Source organism: Palaemon carinicauda, chromosome 4 (genome assembly GCF_036898095.1).
Source record: "Palaemon carinicauda isolate YSFRI2023 chromosome 4, ASM3689809v2, whole genome shotgun sequence".
NCBI lineage: Eukaryota > Metazoa > Arthropoda > Malacostraca > Decapoda > Palaemonidae > Palaemon > Palaemon carinicauda.
Window position 1 is genome coordinate 88,108,355 of NC_090728.1, and position 6,553 is coordinate 88,114,907.

Consider the following 6,553-nt stretch of genomic DNA (forward strand, 5'->3'; position numbering starts at 1 on the left):
TTAGATACAGAAATTGACTACGGTCATAGGTTGTTCGAGGATTCGAACGTAGGTAATAGAGGCAGTGATGATGAGCTTAGCATGAGTGTAGCTGAGGAAACTGACTTTACAAATGTTGATGATGTGAGCAGAGATGATGATGTAGCTGTCGAAAGAAGTGATGTACAGATTAGTGTTTCAGAAACTAGCTTATTGAGTAAGGATGAACTAGTTAAGATGCAGAGGGAAGATGAAACACTAACTAGAATTTTTGAATGTGAATTGGATGATGAACCTGAAAATGTTTGTAAGGAAACATTTAGTTTAAAAGACGAACTTTTGTGTCGCTATGTTCGTCCTAAGACATGTAGCAAAGAGGAGGTCATAGAGCAATTAGTAACTCCTAGGAAACTTCGTGAATCAATTTTGAAATTAGCACATGATGAACAAGGACATTTAGGAGTAAATAAAACATTCAAGTGTATAACTAAAACGTACTTTTGGCCTAAAATGAAAAGTGGTGTGAAGAGATATGTTTTAAGTTGTCACGAATGTCAAATGGCTGGCAAACCTAATCAAGTAATTCCCCGGGCTCCATTATGTAATATCCCATCGGTAGGAGAACCTTTTGAGAATGTCGTAATTGATATCGTAGGCCCTTTGCCCAGGAGTAAGGGAGGGAATATCTATCTATTAACAATCATTGATAGACTAACACGATATCCAGAAGCAATCCCAGTAAGAAATTGTAATGCAAAAACTGTAGTTAAACGCTTGCTGAACTATTTCTCTAAATTTGGACTTCCTTGCGTTATACAGAGTGATAATGGTAGCAATTTTATATCAAAGTATTTCAGAGATAAAATTAAAGAGTTAGGGATTAAACTTGTAACTTCCACCCCGTACCACCCTGAATCACAAGGAATTGTTGAACGTTTTCATCAAACGTTGAAAAGTTGCTTAAGGAAGTTGTGTAATAATTTCGAACATGATTGGGAAGAAAAGTTACCTTTTGTCTTGTTGACTTTACGATTAACTCCTAATGAAACCACGGGATTTAGTCCTTTTGATTTGTTGTTCGGTCACACCGCTAAAGGACCTTTAGAAACTTTAAAGTGTAAGTTAATGCAAGAAGAAGATAGAAAGGATTACATACAGAATATCGAAAATCACAAAGAGGATTTAAGGAAAGCCTGGCAGATGGCAAAAGAAAATGAGAGCAACCGTCAAGGGGAAACTAAAAGAAAATACGATCTTAAGGCTAAAGACAGAATTTTCCATGTGGGTGATAAAGTCTTAGTATTAGTCCAGAAAGAAGGTCCCTCATTATCTTATAAGTTCGAAGGTCCATTTCCTATCATAGAAAAAAGGGGAAATTTGAATTACTTAATTGATATGGGTAAGCGTAGAGCTAAGTGGTTGCACATCAACTTGCTATAGAAATATAATGAACGTCCAATGCCAGTTGTAACAGTGTCGCAGAGAGAAATTACTTTTGAGAAGAACTCTGATGTTCTTAATAATTTCACGTTGTTTAATTCTAGCTTAGAAGAAGAAAAAACAAGGGAATTATTCAATGTATTTTCAAATTATCCAGAAACTGTTAGTGATAAATTGGGTTTGACTAATCTTTTAGAACACGATATTGAGTTACAGGACACAAAACCCATTAGACAAAGCCCTTATCGTCTAAGCCCAGAAAAAACAAATTCAGTCCGACAGGAAATTAAGTATATGCTAGACAATGGTTTGATTGTTCCCAGCGAAAGTGACTGGTGTTCTCCAATAGTTCTTGTTAAGAAGGAAGATGGATCAGATAGGCTGTGCATTGATTTTAGAAAAGTGAATAGTGTTACGAAACAAAGTAATTTTCCTCTCCCCAGGATAGAAGATTGTTTAGATAAAATAGGAAATGCTAAGTTTATTTCTAAACTTGATTTGGCCAAAGGTTATTGGCAAGTACCTTTAAGTAGTCGAGCACAGAAAATATCTGCTTTCATAACACCTTTCGGTAGTTATGAACCCAAAGTTATGGCTTTTAGTCTACGGAATGCAGCGAGTACTTTTCAGAGATTAATGAATAGAGTTTTAAATGGAATTGATAACTGTGTTGTGTATTTGGATGATCTTGTAATATTTTCAGATACGTGGGAGCAACATTTACGCATTTTAGCTGAAGTATTGTCAGCACTTGAAAAAGCAAAACTTGTTTTAAATCTGAAGAAATGTGAATTCGGAAAAACCTCGATCACATATTTGGGTCATAAGGTAGGTCTAGGTAAGATTTGTCCAAAAGATGGGAACATAGAAGCTATCATCAACTTCCCAATTCCTACCAGTAAAAAACAGGCAATAAGATTCATCGGAATGATTTCATATTTCCGCCGATTTGTTCCTAATTTTTCAGAAATAAGTGCTCCAATAACTAATCTTTTCAAGAAAGGACGAAGTTTTGTATTTGATAATGACTGTATCGAAGCTTTCAATAAGTTAAAGGCCATAATGATTCACGAGCCCGTACTAATGTTGCCCGATTTTAGCAAGGAATTTAATTTAGCGATAGATGCAAGTGATATTGGAATAGGAGGAGTTCTGTTGCAAGAAGTGAATGGGATCAAGCACCCTGTAGCTTATTATTCGAAGAAGTTAAGTAAAGCACAGCAGAATTATTCAACTATTGAGAAGGAATTGTTTAGTTTAGTATCAACCTTGCAACATTTTGAGATTTATGTACGTAGTGGTCATGTTTTAACTGTGTATACTGATCACAATCCATTAGTTTACTTAGATAGATTTAAGAATAAGAATAAACGTCTCATGCGTTGGAGTTTAGAATTACAAGATTATGATTTAAAGATAGTTCATATAAAGGGAAAGAATAATGTAATAGCCGACAGTCTTTCTAGAGACTTTTCAGAATGATATGGACGTTTGTTTTCTTTCTGTGTTTTTTTTTTTTTCTTCTATCAACACGTAAGAGTGTGTTTTGGTTTTAGGTACATGATACGAGAGTAATGAAGTAATTGTCTCTCAGTTTAGTGATAAGTGATTTTCTCCTTTGAGAGTTTTGTTTAAAAAAAAAAGATAAAATCAGTAGATTTTCCTTTTTTTTCTTTTAGGGGGACGTGTCATGAGTAGATAGAATGATATAGGAAAGAATGTTAAAACATGTGATTTTTCTACTCTTAGAGAAGCAGAGAGAGAGAGAGAGATAAGGTCCCGCTATTGTTTATTGAAGCTGTCATCGTCAAGATATTTATTATGTGCCTAGGCTGGTGGTCTTTGAGCACAACGATCCCCTGTCTATAGCGGACCAAGGAAGCCATAGGAGAAGAAGAACAGTGTTTGTCGCCGAAGGATATACACATTAGCTGAAGGAGTCAACGTTATGGAATTTGATTACACCAGCAGAGCGTTCGCCTAGGTGTTATCAGCGGTTTCAAGGAACACCAATGAGGATGAAGAAACGAGAAAATTTCCTTTTATGGAACTGTCCATAGTTAACCCCTCCCATACAGGGATATATAAACTTCCACGCGATCGAGAGAAGAGAGAGTACGAAAGACAGAAGAGGAAGAAGCCCGAGAGAGAGAGAGAGAGAGAGAGAGAGAGAGAGAGAGGGAGAAGAAGCTCAGAGAAGAAGAGAAGGCGTAAGGACCAGAATGCAGATGTAACCAGCTTTGTCCGAGATGTCCTAACGAGATGCCTCCCGCCCTCATCACCAACGACGAAACGCCAGACCTGAAATATCTCCGTCCCTGTCAACCGTCGAGAGCTGCTGAGAAGAGTAGTATATTCTTTTTGTATTATTTATCTACCATCTTGACTGTTCCCCTATTTGCTGGAGTGTAGTTTAATCAAATGATTTTCTTTGTTTAGTTCAGTGCTTCCTAAGTACTCAATCAAGAAACATTCACCTTTGACTAGTTGTAAATAAAATTATGTTTTTTCTTGCAAGTTTTCTTTCTATATTTCCTATTGTTTCATATTGGTTTTCAGTCGAAGGGTCCCCATTTCATTAATCAATTCAATAGAACCTGGTTCGATCCCCACGAGGATCGTAACGTGTGTGTATATATATATATATATATATATATATATATATATATATATATATATATATATATATATATATATATATGTACATATATATATATATATATATATATATATATATATATATATATATATGTATATATATATATATATATATATATATATATATATATATATATATATATATATATATATATATATATATATATATATATATGTACATATATATCTATATATATATATATATATATATATATATATATATATAATGTCCTAATTCATGTATATATGTGTGTGTGTTTTATATCAAGGTAAATGAACTTAATATTCATGAGTATTCCACAAAAACCTATGTGTCAGCATGTTTTGCAATGGCTGCATTTTGATAACGAAGGCAGTAGTTAGTTGCCGGCGAGCACTCGAGTTGATAAGTCCCTCACCTGAGAGGGCAGTTGTGTATTGTGTACTTACAAACGAACCTTTTGTAATAAATGAAGACAATCCATATGCTGACGTCTCTTATCCGTCTGCACGGGTCATATTGGTGACAGGTGTAAAAAATATGTCTGTTTGTGTATGCTGTGAGTGTTGTTCTTCTTTGAGACGGTGAAATAAAAGTTCAAGATGGCGAGATACACAAGGACTAACATAGCAGACACTGCTGCTGCAGAAGATGAGAATGAAGGAGCAGTGGTATATAGCATTCCCGATGAAGAATATAGACAGGAAATTAAAATGCAAGAATTGGAAAATATGTTAGATAATTTTACAACAGTTAATAAACAGACTGTTGGTGGAACGAGAACAAGAGCGGCGTGCAAGCGCAACATATCCGATGTACATAAACGAAGTTCAAACACACACAAGTGAAAGTACACATGCACAGCCGAGTGAAGATACGCAAATTGTAGTTCGAAAGTTGCCAGAACTCCAGGCAAGTGTTAGGCCTTTTGATGATCACCGGCCAAAAGAAGGTTTTCAATCAATTGAAGTGGATTTGAGAGACTTTGAAGTAGCTGCATATGGGTGGTCGGAAAGAAAAAAAGCCATTCAGATAATTAAATTGCTGAAAGATGCTCCGGCAATGGAGGTAATGTGTTGGCCACGAGAAAGTTTGAGAAGTTATACTGAAATAAAACAACGTTTAATTGAGAAGTATGCCTTGCCTGATGCTAGAAAGGGAGACCTAAAGGAAAATTACAAACCCAAAATACGGGATCGTGAATCCGTTCTTAGTTTTGCAACTCGCATTTTTCGGGATTGCGATTCGTTTGCTACCCGGAGTGCCAATCTCCCAGAGGGGGATAAAAAGACAGTTGCCCGTAAACATATTCGCAGATTAGTAAACCCGTATTTATGTGGTTATTTGTTCGATGACAATCGCTCGTTAGCAGACGTAGTGAGTGCGATACAAAAAATTTTAGACAATTTGCCAGAAGAAAAAAGGACTAGGAATAATGGGGCCGATTTCGAGAAGTTGGCAGCCATGAGAGGAAGTCGACCCCCGAAGAGTGGTAAGGGGGAATGCAGTCAGAAGATTAGCAGAGTCTTCAGATGTTGGCACTGTGGGGGAGAGGGGCACCGACGATTGTAGTGCCCCACCCAAGGATCCCCCGCTGTTACACTTGTCAGGCCTACGGTCATTTATCTCGAGAGTGCCCAGCAAAAAAACGCCCAGGGCGGGCGGGCTGGGGCGCATGCACACCTCCCCCCGCCCAATGTCCGAGGAAAAGGAAACAGAGGAAGGGAGAGAGAAGGAAGTTCGATGCCCCCCCCCCCCCCCCCCCGCATGACATCACAAGCAGTAGCCGAGGAAGCAGTGACGACAGACGTGACAGAGCAGGCACTGGGACCTCCATCGGTACCCCCGACCTCACCCCCGCAGCACTAGGGAAAGGACCAGTGGCCAGCGGCATGGCAGCTGAGGTCATTAGCCCGTGTCCCATATCTCGTAATGGCCGGCTGGGAATGTTAGCAGTTAGGATCAACCTGCAAGATAAATCCATCCGAGCGCTGATTGACACGGGAGCCAGTGTTTCATTGACTGAAAAAAAATTCTCCTAAAATCCACTACAGCCAGCGGCATCCATTGTTCTTGACACACCAGGAGGAAATAAACTACACATAAACCATACATCAATCAGCCAGTTTAAGGTGGAGTATGTGAAGTTTATATATGATTTTTTTGCCTTGCCCACCTTGGAAATTCCAGGAATCGAGGCTATCCTAGGAATAGACTTTATATCTAATAATCAAATTTGCATTTTTGGGGGAAAAGATACAATAACAATAAAAGCAGGAGGGTACATTTTGCCGATAGAAAGTCTTGAGAAAGTAAGTGCGTGTGTTAGCTCGAAGAGACATTTAAGTAGGGTAACAGCTGTACCTGAGAGAGGAGAAGTGTTGTCCCCCCAGACCATTACGAGTATATCTGTGACCCCGTGTCACCCTCTTGCGGAAGGAACCAAGGTAGTTGTTAAATCCAATGACAATTGGGCCCATATGATATTAGAGGGCT